Genomic DNA, 18020 nt, shown 5'->3' with positions numbered 1-18020 from the left:
TTGGTAGTTTCACCACAGCTGGAGGGCCGCAGTCTAGCTACCCCTGCACTAGTGTATGGCCAGCTTTAGTAATGATTGTCTATGGAGACCTTTGGAGTTCTAATTGCATGTTCTTATATGCTACCACCAGAAGGCAGTATAAGACTAAATGATTAGTCACCAAGCTGGAATCAAAGTTGTTATGAATAGCACAATTCCTGCTGTATAAGTTCATTGCTGTATTATTTGTTCCTTTTAACGTTTTATTACACATTTTAACTTTTTATATTTTGTAACACAGTCCTTAGATTGCTTTAAAATAGATATAGACCTTGATATGACATGTAAGAAAAATGGAATACTGACTTAGGTGATAATAACAGATAGCAAGATGATGATGACAGCACACGTGAATTTTCTTGGGTTGTTATATCTAGGATGTAGATAATATGTCCGCAGTGTTATTTGGTTAAAATAAACATTACAGGGAAATGTACGAAATGTGTTTCTTTTGCTTCAAAATGTAATCCTGTTCAACTCAAATATTATCCTTACCTGAAATCCTGTTTATATTGAGTTTCTAAAAGCTGAAATCAGGCTGGGAGCATCTTCTCTGTAAAGTGATAGCCAGCGGGGTTGCTGAGGTGATCTACAGATGGAATATAGCCAAAGAGGAGGCAGGGATTGGGTAGTGACATTGGGGTTCTATTCACACCTATGCATTGCAACACCACTATATGAATTGTGGTGCCATTAATTTTAAATGGCACCACATTGCAACTTGCCAGTGCACCTGGACACACCTGCACTTCAGTGCACCACACCTCACTGGTGTTATTCATCTGGATGTTGTGGTGCAGTGCGTGAAAAAAAAAGGTCAGGGTGCATTTTGTTAGTGTGCTATGGTGCGCTGGCAGCCCTTTCAGACGGAATGGGGTGCCTTAACGTATGCTTCACATATGCTTGATATGTGCCTTCACATATCGCACCTTGTTCATGTACTGCGTCTTAATGGGCCTTACTTTGCAAAGTGTATGTTCACTTATCTTACCATGGTGTATGTTTATTATGATCTGCCAGGCCTTAACATATCTGGCATACTCACCATGTATACACATCTTTGAGAAGACCATGTTTATGACGAATGTCACCTCTCTTCTGTGATGGAGAAGAGAATGTTATATGTGGTGAGCAGCAGTGAAGTGAGGAGGTGAGTGTCCATGGTCCAACAATATCATGAGCTCATCTACTTCTACTCAGTGAAAAACATAAGAAAGCAGAAACAATAAACATGGTCCTGGGTTCATTGTGTGTGTGTGTGTGTGTGTGTGTGTGTGTATGCCCCAGCTGGCAGAGTTGTATGCCCTAGATTCAGATATAATAGTGAAGTTCTTCCTCTACAGCAGTGGTTCTCAACCTTTCTATGGCCGGGACCCCTTGGTAACATTTGCCAAGTTGTGGTGACCCCCAACGTTAAAATTTAGGGTTGACACGGCTGCTGCAGTGACATCTGGTGGTGTGGCGGGAGAACTGACACTGCTGCGCTAGGAGAGGGCTGAGGAGGACTCTCACCTAGCACAGCAGAAATCACACAGCGACCCACAGGTTGAGAACCACTGGCGTAACAGCTAAAATGGCAAACCATATAACACAAGCCGAGGGTGTCAGCTTTTATTATTAATAATAATGATGATAATCACTAGATGGGGACCTGATGGAGAACTCTGATTGAGAGCAGCAGTCGGCAGGTGCAATAGCTAGTTTGCTATTGCAAAGTGAAATAGCCAATAGGAATGTAGCTATGCATTCCAATGCTGATTTTATTTATTCTTTTCTGACTAAAGGCGGCCGGGGCTCCGATGTCAGAAATGTAAAAAAAAAACGATCGCAGGGAAAGGTTTAATCTGCTCGATCGAGCAGATTAAACCTTTCCGGGAGAAAGTGTTTATTTACCGGGCGGCCGGGAACCGCTATCTAATAGTGTGAGACTCCCGGCGACTTCTGACAAATTGTCATTTGACCCCCGAAAGGGGTCCCGACCCACAGGTTGAGAACCACTGCTCTAGAGGGAAGTGCTGAGAGGGCTGGAGGCTTGGAGGTAACCATCCCAGGTGGAGCCAGCTGGCCCCACCCAAGAACCAGACTGCGTGTCTGGTGGAGTGGGGAGCAGATCGCCTGCGTGGCAAAAGATCAACCTATGTGGCAATCCGCCTGTGTGACAAAGGACAATCCTGTGTGGTTAATGTTTTGAATACAGCCTGTGTGGCTAGATGTTTTTGTTAAAGGACCTACCTGAGATTGGAAAATGATTTTTGATTAAGGAAACTGTACTTTGTGTTTGGAAACCCCTGCGAGGGAACACCTGTGTGGACGTTTCTTTCGGGTTGTGAGTAAATAAAAGTGGGCAAAGAAGCCCTTATAAAATAAAAAGCGAGTGGCGTTGTCCTTAATGTGCTACTGTTTTAAAAGTTACAGTCAGTACTGTTCAATCACTTATTAAGAAGTGGAGAATTCTGGGATTTCTTGATACCAAGCTTAGGTCAGGTAGACTAAGAAAGATTACAGCCACAACTGCCAGATGAATTGTTCGGGATACGCAGAAAAAGCCACAGGTAACCTCTGGAGAAATACAGGCTGCTCTGGAAAAGGGCAGTGTGGTTGTATCAGGGAGTACAGTACAAAGATAATTGAACAAAAATGAGCTGCGTGGTTGAGTTGCCAGAAAGAAGCCTTAACTCTGCCAATGCCACAAAAAAGCCTGATTACAATATGCCCGACAACACCTTGACACGCCTCACAGCATCTGGCACAATGTAATTTGAAGTGACGAGACCAAAATAGAGCTTTATGATCACAACCATAAGCGCTATGTTTGGAGCGGGGTCAACAAGGCCTATAGCGACAAGAATACCATCCCCACTGTGAAGCATGGTGGTGGCTTACTAATGGGGTTTTGGGGGGGGTGTGAGCTCTAAATGTACGGGGAATCTTGTGAAAATTGATGGCAAGATGAATGCAGCATGTTATTAGAAAATACTGACAGACAATTTGCATTCTTCTGCACAAAAGCTGCGCATGGGATGCTCCAGCACGACATTGACCCTAAGCCAGAGCTCAAAATTTCCACTCGCCTGCTCGCATTTTGCGAGTGGAAATGAAGTGAGGGCGAGTGGAAATTCAGCCGGTGTATTAGGGCTTTCACTCTCTCTGTCTCATGCTGATGCTGCCCCGCTGACAGACACGCCCACACCAATGCTGGACTCACTGAGTTTCCTTTGCTAGCAGACACGCCCACACCTCTGCTGGAAGTGCCGTGTCCGTGTGTGCTTTGGATACCCCAGTGGAGCCCCAAACTAACAGGTCAGATGCCGGGGATGATGAGAAGCACTGAGCGGGTGGGAGGGAGGGAGGCAGGCAGGCGGCTGTGTTACTTTATTCTGAATGAAACATTTAACAGTATAATTTCATGAGATAATTTATGAGGGTGTGGTTAGGGGCGGAGTTAAGGCCAGGACAGGGTAGGGGTTAGGTGGGGCAACTGGTGGCGAGTAACTCTTAAGGACTGGCTAGTAGTTCAGAACCTGAAATTTTGAGCCCTGCCCTAAGCACAAGGCCAAGTTGACCCTCTGTGGTTACAGCAGAAAAAGGTGAAGGTTCTGGAGTGGCCATCACAACAGGGACGTCCTGAGGCCGGGTGTCACCCGGAGCGGAGACCGGACGACACCCCGCCATGACGTCACCACGCTCGTGCGCAATGACGTCACCACGCTTGTGCGCAATGATGTCACCACGCTCGTGCGCAATGATGTCATTGTGCATGTACAGTCATCTAATTGACACCTGCCGGTGGCCATCTTAGTGATAGATGTCGGCAGAGAGAGGAGGGGACGTTCACCTGGCGGGATGAGGTATGCCGCAAGGTCCTCTCCTCTCTACTGACACTGTCGGCTTCTCGGTCCATGACCGAGTGCCCGACCTTTTAGAGGGGATGACACCAAAATGACTGTCAGTCCTTTTGTTGTCACCCTCCAATGGTGTCACCCCCTGCATACCCCCCTTGTGACCAAAGACTTTGCATGACCTAGAGGCATTTTGTCAAGACAAATGGGCAGATATACCACCTGCAAGAATTTTGGGCCTCATAGACAATTATTACAAAAGACTGCACGCTGTCATTGATGCTAAAAGGGCAATACACAGTATTAAGAACTAAGGGTATGCAGAATTTTGAACAGGGGTCATTTCATTTTTTTTATTTGTTGCCATGTTTTGTTTTATGATTGTGCCATTCTGTTATGACCTTCAGTTGAATATGAATCCCATAAGAAATCAAAGAAATGTGTTTTGCCTGCTCACGCATGTTTTCTTTCTTACTGTATTGGTACATACAGTATATTACCAATTCTCCAAGGGTATGCAAACTTTTGAACATAACTGTATATATACATGTATATTCCTGGCTCTGGGGAGCAGTGACAGAAGTCATTATTTTACTTCACCTTGACATGGCAACTGTTTAAACTCCATCCCTGCTATGGACACCTCTGGGCTAGCAAAGCAGGGGAGGAAATAATTTACACCAATGACCAGTTACTTACTTTGAACGCACCTTATTAAACTGGTTGTTGGTATTCACCTGAATGGCTGCTTTTCATTGTGCAACAATGAGTAGCAAAGAACATTATCTCTGCTCTTCATTGTAGCTACATAAACTGCTCCACAGAGGAGATAAGCCACAATAATCATTATCACGGCTTATCTCCATTTCATAGGCATACACCTATAAACAGTGAAACCGTGTTCCCTTTGAATACTTGATCATGTGCAAATAAAATAAAAATACATTCCTGCAAAAGCAGGACTTTTGCTTGCATGTGATTGGGTTTTTGAAGTGAGCATAGCTCATGTAGTAAGCTAAGTGAACACTCACTTTATAAAGTGAACTTGCTGTATTCCTTTATTCAATCAACTCCGCCAAGTCTACTGAACTGCAGTCTCTAAAAAGCAATATCACCCCTTTTACTCTACGCAGTTGCACAGCACAGCAGAGATGGTTGATCACTATTTGCAACACTTTACAAATAGCTTGCCAAATAAAACAGTTCCTGTTTGCAAACAGAGTCCATGTCATCCTATGAGTAGTTCTGATGAGACATCTGTAACAAGGTGCTGATAATTGAAATCTCAATATGGGTCATTTGTGAGCTTATCTCTGTGTGCAGAGTGACTGAGCCAGTAAGCAGGCCATATCAATGATTAATTGTCAATAAAGCTGTCAGGATCCAATATCCTTTCTCTATTTATTTATTTTTTGCCTGTTTGCAGGGTAATGTTTTGTTTTCATTTTAATAATTATTTCTAACAAAGGGGCTTTCAGTGAAGCAGCAATTCCATTATCACCACTTTACTAAATAGTCACTAGCCATTTCAGGGGAGCAGGCAGCTGATCCATACCGGACTGACATGCCTATAATTCCATCCAATTATTTTTAATTTATTATATGTTTTGTCATCTTTTTTATTATTGTCGCATATATGAGCAACAACTAGTAATATCAAGTAGTCTGAGCTTCAAGTGTACTACCACCTTTGCAGTCAGATTTGAGAAGCCCACCATATCTTTGTTATGTGTTATGTACACAATATACCTAAACTTAATTTCTTTTTTCTGGTATAATATTTTGTTTATTATTTCTATATATAACAATATAAACATGTAAACATCCTGTTAAGAGAACGAAATACAATCAAAAGCAGAAGAGGAAACAATAACTTCTTCCTAAAACTTAAGATGATGTCATCAGTCTGTTGCTGACAGCAGGAAGCATTTCCTCAGTCTTCTCACCTTTGCACAGGTCACACTGCAACATTGTCATTGTTAGGGATGCACTAATACTGGTTTTTCGATATCAAGTACGAGTACTGATATTTTTTTTTGGTACTCGACGATATGGAATACCGATATCGACATTCCGAGGTAGCATGGGCACGACTAATCAGGAAGCCAGGCAGCGGGTCATGACCCGGTTTTCTATCGCTAGCATACCAGCTTCACGCTCCCTCGTGACACTGCAAGGCAGCCTGGCTTCCTGACCAATCAGGAAGCTGGGCGGCGGGTCATGACATGTCGTCCAGCTAGGCAGCGCAAAGCTGGCTTGCTGGCCAATCAGGAAGCCGGGAGGCAGGTCATGACCCACCACCCGGCTTCCTGATTGGCCAGGAAGCAGGCTCCATGCTCCCTCTGATCGAAATCTCCCTCTGGAAGTTCCAGTATCGAGGTAAGTAATGGAGCATTTTGGGTAAGTACGAGTACTCACCCAAATGATCCATATCGGCACCGATATCAGTCCCGGTGGATGCCTAATAATTTTCTAGAAAGACAGAAGTTAAAAGGCTGCAGCAGGGGCTGATCTGTCAGGTATTTGTGAACACAGCCAAGAATTGCATAGGCATCAGTATTTACATGACTAATCTCTGAATCAGCATCTCAGTCCAGAAATGCCGACCTTATCTAATGCCTCAACAAAGATGGCTCCTTGTGATGGGGGGAACCTGCAAAGCCTCCCTCTCCTGCAAGGCACCTTGTCCTCATGTTGAGGGGACAGCAGTCTCATTCCTACATCTATTCCCCAAGGGGATGTGGGAGTTTTCAGGGGGTTTCAGCCCCCATTATAGTTATTTAACCCTAATATATCCAGCTCTCTACTAGAGGAATTAGTGTACCCTTAGACCAAGTTCTTAGGTTACTACATTACGGAAAAAAAGTATGTGTGAAGTAAACAATTTCCCACAATGTAAACTGTAAACCCATCATCAATCACCTCGTCCAGTGATGTAGATCCATCATCAATCACCTCGTCCAGTGATGTAGATCCAGCGTCAATCACCTCGTCCAGTGATGTAGATCCATCATCAATCACCTCGTCCAGTGATGTAGATCCATCATCAATCACCTCGTCCAGTGATGTAGATCCATCATCAATCACCTCGTCCAGTGATGTAGATCCATCATCAATCACCTCGTCCAGTGATGTAGATCCAGCGTCAATCACCTCGTCCAGTTATGTAGATCCATCATCAATCACCTCGTCCAGTGATGTAGATCCATCGCCAATCACTAAGTCCTGCACCCAACAATCTCTATCAACTGCACACCACTGCAAAGTGACAGATCCCCAGCCAGCTGCTGTTTGATCATTGATCCAATATGTTTATGAATCTCCCCGCACTGAACAAACATTTTTGCTAGGGATGCACAGTTACCATTTTTTCATTCACCAATTACCGATACCTTTTCTATTAGTGTCATGTGCCTGTTTTTCTAAAACAATACAGACTAATGATTGGCAAGATTTGTCTCCCATAGACTTCAGAATGGTTTGGTGCTATGTTTGGAGTTCGTCAAACCTCCTGTAAACCGAAGTTTGCCACGTTTTCCAAAGTTGTAACAGGCTGAATGCACAATTTTTACCTATAATGTTACCTTAAAGGTTGGCAAAAACATAATGCCAGTGATGAATAGTAAGTGAACAGGATTGTCTACCTCTTCCACACAGAGCAAAATATTGCAGTGTGCTAAAACAACGGGAAAAAAAACAAAACAAAGAATGGACAGGCTGCATGTAATCTGATCCCAATTCTGCTCACACACTGTTGTCTGACCTCTGTGTGACTATATGGACTTCTCTCTTTAGACTACAATATCCTATTATTGTATTACAATCTATAATTGCCAGTGGAAAATATAGCAGGATATGCATGCTGATTGATATGCACTGAATTCCATGTTAACACTTTAAAAACATATCTTAAATTTTAACCCTTTCAATGTTCTCAATTTTGCCTACAATGACTTTTGAATGATACTTCTAATGATGTATAAACATCTAACACATAATTGACAGTAGAAGCCAAGCAGTTGACTAATTCCCATTCTTTTTTTTATCTCTGTGCTAAAGATTTGCCACGAGCTGAAGGATGGATGGAAAGATGCAGTCGCCGTGATATGCTGCAAGCTGTAGTGTATAGAGAACAGGCATGACAAAGGAAGTGATGTGACTGCAGCAGATTGAGGCAATGACGGCAGAAGCTCTATATGTTCTGCTGCAGATGATGAACTTGTTCATACACACACTTCTTTAACAGATGGTGGGGAGTTTGAAGAGGGTGGATGAGACGGATGCTGGCCTTCCAAAGCACAACCATGTCTCTTTCACAAAGAAACCAGATGACATCTGTCTCTGGCATCCCTTTCCAACGAGGACAATGGTCTGCATCCCAATTTATGTGGCACAGTAAAAGGTCTTTGTAATTTTAGAATGGTAAGTGTAGTGTTAAGCTGGCCATACGGTGAACATTTTGAATGAGAAAATATGCTTCATTCCCCCATCCATGCTAACAGTGTGTTATTGTATTCTGACAGAGGCGGATTTGGCGCTATCAGAATACCTATATATACCGACTAGTACCCGAGCTGATTGGCTGCAGCCACTCTTTAGCCGAGAATCTTTGGATTGGCTTTGTTGACTTTTGTCGAGTGAAGGGGCGCTGACTGGGTCACACACTGGTCGAATTTCTGCTAAGTAAGAAGGTTTAGCCTAAAATTTTACAATAAATAAAATGAACATTTATACACAAACCAGCATGTTACAGTGATATTAAAGTCTAAATGTTTTTAAGCTATTTCAAATGCTTTTTAACCCTTTAGCCAAGGCCTTCTTTATGCACACATTTTATAATCCACATTTTAAGCCAGAAAATTACTTAAAGCTCCTAAAACATTATATATTTTCTCAAAGCAAAGACCGCGTAGAATAAAATGGTGACAGTTGCAAATTTTTATGCAGCTCGATATTAGCGCAACTCTACCAAAACCAAAAAGTTACTAACAAAAATGCATTTAAGTTAGTTTTAGTGCCTTAAAAATAGAATATAATACTTTAATTTTTTTGTAAAATATAAAATATGAGGTTACAATGAGGAAACAGATACTCAGCATGCCAAGGCTAAAAACTATCCGTGAATCTGTAAAAACAGCGACAAATGCAGTGCCCCAAATTGTCCATAGGTGATGCTTTAAAAGCCCCTACAGGTCATTAGTTTAGAGATACTCATAACTATTAGTCCAAGAATTATTGGTCTCACTCAGGCGTGCACAGCGATACCCAACATGTGTAGCACGATCGTCGTTTTTGTATATAGGCGCACCCGACACACAATTACATAAATACGCGCACGCTCGCAGGGGACTTTAACATTTTTTATTTATTTTTACATTTATTTTATTTTTTTTAAACTTTATTTTTTATACACTTTGTTGAATCACTATCACATAGGGGGGCTTGCAAGCCCCTTATATGATAGCATATTAGTGGTGACAGGTACACTTTAAGGTGATACTAGGGGTCTAAAAGACCCCTGGTATCACCTTTTCACTCCAAAGAAGCGATTGGAGCACAAATTGTGCAACCAGAAGTGATGCAATCAGCGCTGCTCAGGGTCCCATTCAGTGGGGAGGAGATCAGCGAATGGAAGTTCAATGGTCTCCTCCCCAGCTGCAGACACCTGAGATGCCAGCCCCAGGCCTGCAGGACGAGCAGCGGAGCGCAGGAAATAAGGTAGTGGTGTTGGGCGGGCACTTTACCGGACCCTGGAAGTGATCCGGCGGCAGCTAAGCCGCCATAATCGATTCCATCCCACTGGCTCTGTTTAAAGGGGCCTGCTGCCTCTGACGTATGTTAAATAATTTACAACGGCTGCTTTCTAGATTCATACATACTCCATTCATACATGATGCTCCTTGATGAAAGTACTAAGTCCTCTATAACTGGCCCTGATATCCTGTTTTAGAGTGGCTCCTTTCCTATGGAGACACCCTTATGTGTGCTACTAAAGCTGTGTGTGTCTCCACAAATACACAGACACAGCAAATGCAATCCAGTTTAAGTGTTTAATATTACTTTAAGTGTGATTAAATATTGTTAGTAAGATGAAAAACTTGTGTGATAATCTTAGTGAACTGACTTTTACATGTTAAACATTGCAAACACAGATAATATACTAGGTATGTGGTAAATTCTGCAGATCTGTATGATATAATCTGAGGTGAGCCGGAAAACAAGTCAATAAATGAGCTAATAACGTAGGGAAATGACACATTGAATGTGTTCGGCTATTCCCATGGGTATATTGTTGTGTTTCATATACACTAATAACCTATTACTAAAAGAAAAGTGCAGAATTAACGATGAACTCTAGGCAGATATAAAAGACAAACTATTGCAGCTCTGTAATCATTATCACATCATTAAATGTATTTTTGTTAAATGCAAGCAGTGTAAGTACCTGAATCTGACCTGGTATCAGCCTCTTGCAGTCCCTGTACAGAACAGGTTCATGCTCTGACCAGAAGCATGCTGATAGGAGGAAAAAAGAGTGTCAGAGAGATTAGCCCATCCCTGTGCTGCTTCTCCTTCACTGTCCAGTCACATGCTGGGGGCGGGTCAAGGATGACCTGGACTCAGAGGAAGTGGGTTGAATAATGCTGGCCATCAGACATCTAGTGGCAGATGAAAAATACTGGATATCTCTGGATTGAACTGGATAGTCCTCAGCACTGAGGACTATTGCTGCAAAAGCTAGGTTTGTTATGTTTTAAAGGGCTATTAATTTTTATCTTGTTATTTTTGGCTGGAATTCCGTTTTACCCTGTAGTTCAACCCCTGTGACCGCTTCATAGAAAAGTTAACTTTAGACCTCAGATGCAGTGGCAGTCTTGCCCAGACAATGTTTACATTTATCACGTACCTGGTGGGAGACCAGTAGGACCAGGAGGCTTCTCTTGCATCTTGTGTCCTGCACCCCCTGGAAGTGGGAACAGGGCGTGCGGAGGACAGCATGTGTGCCAGTGGATGGTCCGGAGACCATGCAGTAGAAGTTCAGGATTGTCAGACGAAGCCAGAGGTCAAACCAGACGGGCAGCGAAGTACAAAGTCGATAGGCAAGGCAGAGTACAGTAATCAAGCCGAGGTCAGGAGGCAGGCAGCAAGCAAGAAGAGTCAAAGCAATCCGGGTCAAAAACGAGCAGCAGGCAGTCAGACAGGGTAACAGGTCACAGGAAGCACGAGCTGAAAACCATCAGCAACCTGGTTAGGGGAGGTTAGTTTATATAGACCAGTCCATTAAAGTGACAGCATCACTTCCTGTGCGACTGACTTGTGCGTCCCTCCGTGCACTTCCGGTTGCGCATCTTTGCGTGCACTAGAGCATGTTTCCCAGCAACACGAAACACAGGCCCATGCGCACGCGCGGGAGCCATCTTTACATTATAACATCCTGTGTTATAACATGCTGTATATATGTCCTTAGAATGTAATAGGCTGTCTATGAACATGGCCTATGATAACCCATGGCTGGGTCCAGTGCATTCTCTGTATCTTAAAGCTGAAGCACAGGGCTGCAAGCTCTAAATACTGCCTGGGCCTGGGAACATTGTGGCAGTGAGACCACCGTTCATCTACACATACGTCCTGCACCTGACTATGAAATAATGCATGTTCATGCATGCTTATTCTGGGAAGCAGACCAGTATAGGATATGCAGCACTGAATAGGTTTTACATTTACATTGGTTGGTTCTATACTCTGCTGTTTCTATAATGACTCTATAAGAGGTTATTGGCCTGAAGACATGAGCAGTCAATAACTGATTTACTTGCTCACTTACCTTTTGCTCAGCACTGAGGACAAACACATGGTCTTTAGGTGTTTACAATAAGTCAGGTCACATGGGACGAACAAGTAGTGTTTGTAAATTCAAGGGGCAGCCGTGATTGTAGTAAAGCGTATTGATTTTTTCTTTTCTTGAAGTAATGGCAATGACACTTGAAAATGGCAGAAAATTAAACACCTAATGACCTAATTCGGTAAGCATACATAAAACACGATATATATGCTCTGAATGCAATATACTTCATATTTTTCTGGCTATATGGTAACCATTTTGTGCAGCGGGGAATCTTAAGCATACATTTATTGTATTGTGAAAGATTGGTAAGCCTATTTTTTTTCCTATGTCATTTACAGCTTATCCGCTTCAAGGATAGTCAATACCGTCCTTTTAACCTGGGTCTCCCTAACATTCCTAATGGTTGTTCTATGTGAGCTTATCAAATATATTAAAGTAGAACTCTAGGCAAAAATCATCATTTCGGGGACTTCTATGTGACATTCCCACATATTCATATATAACACTCTATTGATGCAGCTGCAAGCATAGTCTATGCCCCACCCTCAAAGTGTGGTTATGAATCAATGTAGGAAAAAAGCCTGATAATTGGACAATAAAAAGCAGCAGCATGGAAATAGTCACGTAAAGCAGTTCTGTAGAACTGGCTTACCCCTTACTGTCTTACCCACCTGCACCCCCCTTCCACCCTCTTAGATGGTTAAATGTAGATTATACAAAGCCAATAGAAATACAGATTTCAGTTAAGTACACTAATAGTAGCTAAAAACAAAATATGTTTTTATTAAATCAATGCTAAACTGGATTGAAAAATATTCTTATGGGGATCAGCTGTAATAGGGCCTTGTGTGTATCTTGCTTGTATATAAACATTTTCAATAGGAAAGCACTGTCTTTAGTGATCATGTGAAAATGTATGTTTACTGCCTTATGGGCTAAGCGCTGCGTGCGTACTGTGTTTTATGCAAGAAAAACAGAAGAGCACATAGATGTCATGCAATCAAAAAGGGGGTAACATCTATTGAAGTGTTAACTCACACATCCCCCACTTGATTAGTGGAAGATGAAGAGAATCCAAAGGCACCCCGCACACCAAGACCAGTGGCTGGGAGGAGAAGATGTTCCTCTGGCTGTCACTTCCGTAGATAGGACCTGCTCCAATGATCTTAAGGACAGCAGAGTCCACACTCTCCTAGTTGCACCTCTAGAGAGAAGAGGTGTGCAGGCTGTACCATAATGAGGGTCTGGGAGGCAAGGCAAGCCTGATGTGTGCTGTTCAAGTGAGGAATATGTGTTTGTTACCACTTCGTTGTTACCCTCCTTTTTTTTTTTACATAAGATCAATGTACACTTCTGTTTTCTTGCGGTTTTTGTTCTAGTTTATGTATACCCTCCATTTCATTGGATCTGCTGGATCACATGTATCCATTATCTGCAGAAAAACTCTTCTATCCTGTACATATCTGCTGGGGATTCCAATTAGTCCACTACCCCTTGAGGACACAGCTTATTCAGTACTATCTGCTTTCCTTTTTTTTTGTTTACTTACTTTCTTCCTTTTTTTAATATATATATATATATATATATTAGGGATGCACCGATACCGGTTTTTCAGTATCGAGTACGAGTACCGATATCTTTTTCCCGGGAACTCACCGATACTAAATACCGATACCGGAATTCACATTAAGGAAGCAAGGCTGCATGTAGTGACTCACCAACTGGCTTTCTGATTAACTGGGAAACTGGGCGGTGTGTAAAGACCTGGTGATGAGGGAGCATGGAGCCGGCTTTCTGGCCAATTGGGAAGCTGGGTGCCGTGTAATGACGCGTTACCCGGCTTTCTGGTTGGTCGAGAAGTTGGCCAATCAGGAAGCTGGTCAACGTGTCGTTAAACGCCACCAGGCTTCCTGAGTGGCCGGGAAGCCGGCTCCATGCTCCCTCATCACAAGTGACATGACTCGCTGCCCGGCTTCCTGATACCTGAAGTATCGGCTAGGCATTGGAGCATTTGGGCTAGTGCGGGTACTCGCACAAATACTAGTATAGTATATATACACACACACACACATACACACATTTGTTGTATAGATTATTTTTGTATGTAGAACAATGTGTTGGAGCATGTTAATAATCCTTCATGTGTTGAGAGTTGACCAAAATTTGCTCCTGGACAGAGGGTTTTACCTGTAATAAAATCTACCCCTGAATTACTCAGCAATGGGTCAGTTACTTAGTGTTCCAATGTAATAATCTCTAGTAGTATACTAATGGAACCCTGCAGAGAATCAGTGACGTGAGTTTTGTTTTCATGTAATTTTAGTGCAAAATATAAACAATTGTTCCATCCAGTGTGTGACAAAGTAATTGCCTATCCTAGTGAGCCAACTGGATATCCCAACGTGGCTCACAGTTTGGAGGTCCTCAAACATGAACAGCCCTTTCCTGATCTTGCCACATTAAGAATTAGACTAGGGCCATTGTATTTATGTATTGATTGATTCAGCCATTTCTTTTACTGTTATGTTTGTATACAGCAGCTGTCAGAGAAAGGAGCAATAGGTCTAAGTACCTTTTTTTAAGCACTGTAACTGGGAAAACATTTTCTATGTGTTCTCATTTATTTTGTTGGAAACAGCTGCATAATGGGGAATGCATTGTAACAAAGTGGCATACACAATAATGTGTAAGTTAATTTCAATAACTATTGATCCAGTGGGCGAGCTGCATGATAAAATGCAGTGTGCAGAGCATATAGAAATCCTTAAACTGAGCTTAATTGTGTTATTTATTCCAATAAAGATGTTCTTCTCTTACAGCAGCCATCAACACTCTGTGTACTGTGCTACAATGATGATCCTTCTAGTAAGGTAAGTCGTTGGGAATATGTAACGTGATATTCACGCTTATCTATCCAGAACATCATGGTGTGGTATATGAACAGAAGGTGAGACTGGGTTATATATCACTTTGCTGATTGGACTCCTGTGAGAATAGCTGTTGAGTCAATTATTGAGCCAGGGATTATTTTAACTCAAATGCTATGATACTTTATCACTCAGTGCCTTATTTTGTAGAACGGTGCACTTGTGGTGTCATACACAACTATATCTGGCCCAAAATATGAGACAAATGCTTACCTTTCAAGATACATGGTTTTGGCATGAAAGCCAAAATAGCTTGATGCTAAAAAATAATGTTGATGACCAAGGTTTAACCACTCCAGGTACTTAGAAATAAAGCAGTATCTCTTTGATTGGCAAAAGTTTCAATAATATATTCTGTGACCAATGCTGAGACAGATTGCACTACCAGCATGGTGCTACTTATAAAAAACAAAACAAAACAATTAGTAAAGAGCAGATAATGTTCAATAATCCAGCTCACAGGAAAGAGAAAACTGGACTTTGTACCTGGCTTTGCTGGGTACCATTGATTTGGGTGGGCATTTTAGAAAGTATTCTTATTATGTTTATCTATTTATTTATTTATTATGTTTATACAAAGTACACAGACCCATAGACCTCACAAGAGTATATTATCTAAGAGGCCTAACCGATTTAACACTATTTTAGGGACAGTATAGGTACAAGCTGAATAACTTGCTCTAAAATTTTTGGTTTGGGGTGAGATTTGGACTTGAGCACAGTAGAAATATATATACCATAAAACAATAAATCAACCTAAATTCGAAAAAATATGGGAGCCCTGGGTTGCCTCCTATATGCCCCCAAATTTCCATTTGGATACGCTCACCATTTAACTCTCCGTCAGACCTGTAGCCCCTGTCGCCCATCCTGCTTTCTCCTACTCCTCCCTCTCCATCCCCTTTTCTTTGAACTGTGTCTCCTTCACAAGTTTCCTGTGTTCAGGCGAAGCCTGAAAGGTGGTGTGACCACTGCTTTATAGTTTGTAACAGAAGACTGATTAACATACACTGTGTGACTAGCTGTGTACGGTTTATTTCCTGCGACATGCATAACACAGATTGTAATGTGCTTAAGTCCTTCTTGATTTATAGGGCTGTATGTACAGCCTCGATTTCATTGTTTATGATGTTTATGTACGCTGGAATTTCTTTATTTCTTTATTTTGGAAAACAATAAAAACTTTTGAACTAAAAACAATAAATCAACTTAACGTCGGTCGGGAAGAATCTACATTGCCCAGTGTAACTAATAAGTTTTAAACTAACTTGAAAAGTTGACTGTGACAAGTGGATTGGTCCAATCCAAACACTGTTTTTGTCACTTTGTGGATTTCAGGCCACCATACATAATGTCTTGAAATTGCTCTTGCACATAAAGTACTTTAAGTTCCATGATAAAGAGCGTTAATGTCCAGCTTCATGCTCAGCTCGTAAGCGTTGATGGAAGAATCTGTTCTATTTTTTTTGTTCAGTCCGCAGGTTGATCGAAAAAAATAGAACAGTGTATGATAGCGGCGTCTTGAGGCCGGGTGTCACCCGGAGCGGAGATAGGGTGACACCCTGCAGTGACATCATAGCGCATGCACGGTCATCTAATCGACGCTGTCGGCCATCTTGGTAATGGATGCCGGCAGAGAGAGAAGGGGGGCGTTCACCTGGCAGGATGAGGTATGCCGCCGGGTCCCTTTCTCTCTCCTGACCCTGCCGGGCAATCGGTCCATGACCCAGTGCCCGACTTTTTATAGGGGGTGACACCAAAATGTCATTTTGGTGTCACCCCTACAATGGTGAATAAAAGTGAGACTCTCTGTTTGCCTGAGGAAGGGGCCGCACGGTCTCGAAACGTTGCTAAGGAGATGTGTGTTATCACAGTCAATAAACAGCATTGACTTTAATATCATGGAGTTCGAGTGACTACTTTTATTCACCATTGTAGGGGTGAGACCAAAATGACTGGCAGTCATTTTGGTGTCACCCCCTATAAAAAGTTGGGCACTCGGGCTCACTCTAAAAAGTGGGACACAAGGTGTGAATAATATCAACAGTCTTAGGTCCTATGGCACTCAGCAGCACAGCGCACCTCTGAAAACCTTTTAGGAAGAGAATTTAGCCTTTAATACATGAGTCCCATGATTATAGTCTGGAAACATCAACTCCTCCATGTGTTCTATAGAAGCAATTTTGGCAGTTACAGATCCAGAATTCCACTTACTCTGGATAGCTTGTATGCTTCCACTGCTCAAAAAGATCCCATCCTTATCTCCATTACTGGGTTTGCGGCTGTAAGCAGTACAGGCAAGCCGCTTCCCCAGACATTTAAAATGTTGAATATTGAATCAACATGGAGAAAACAAACAAGTAAATGCATGACAAAATAGTTACACAATGCCGCAAAGTATTATTGAGGGAGAGTGTTACAACACAGTGCCATATACAAAAAGCCACTACTTCATCTCTCTCTCTCTCTCTCTCCATAAATCCTGTCTGTCAGTCCGTCCGTCCGTCCGTCTCTCTCTCTCTCTCTTTATCTATCTATCCATCTACACATACGCATAGTTTTGTTTTTTCTTTGGCAGTTATATAAAGTATTATTGATTGTAACAAAGATCTGCGCTTATGGAAAGTGGACTAGCAGTAATAAGCCTAAAGCTGCTATGAGAGGTGAAAAAGGTGAGGTGTAGGTGTTGTCACAGCGCTAAAGGTCTAAATAGATGGAAAATATATAGATATATATTTTTGACGTTTTCTAAAGGTTAGCAGATCTGCTAACCTTTAGAAAACGTCAAGTGACGAAACGCGTCAAGGGGCAGATCTTTCTGACACGAGCAGCTTGGCAGTGTGTTTGTTCTTATTTGACGGTCAGGCCGGCAAAAAAAATCCTTTTTAAACTCTTATGTGAACTGTTCATCTTAATAAAAACTTCGTTATTTGATACTGCACCATGGAGGCTGTTTCTCTCTTTTGAATCCCTTCTGATTTATTATCGGGATTGGGAGAAAAATCAGACCAGTAACTTTGCGAGCAAAAGGAGCCGGGATCCAACTGGACTCGCTGCAGCGCGACAGGTGAAGAATCTTGCTGTCATCCGCTACACTGCCGGGGAATCCTGCACGGATTGGGAAGCTGTTTGTTGTTCTTTTTTCGTTAGTTCACATCACGATTTTTTGGAAAAACGTGTGTCATACAATATCAATATATCTTTGATTGATGCTTTTGTTCCACTGATTTTTTCAGTTTTTCATTTCATTTGTTATTTGCACGATATGATGCACCTATAAGACATTTTTGTGATTGGCCTTATATTTATTAGTCAATTTTACACATTTTATTTTGGATTTTTTACTTTGTGGTTTGCAAACCCTGTTAC

This window comes from Nanorana parkeri, unplaced genomic scaffold (assembly GCF_000935625.1).
Source record: "Nanorana parkeri isolate BGI_ZX_2015 unplaced genomic scaffold, ASM93562v1 scaffold127, whole genome shotgun sequence".
Taxonomy (NCBI): domain Eukaryota; kingdom Metazoa; phylum Chordata; class Amphibia; order Anura; family Dicroglossidae; genus Nanorana; species Nanorana parkeri.
The sequence above is the reverse complement of the archived record's forward strand: the minus strand, read 5'-3'. Positions refer to the sequence as shown.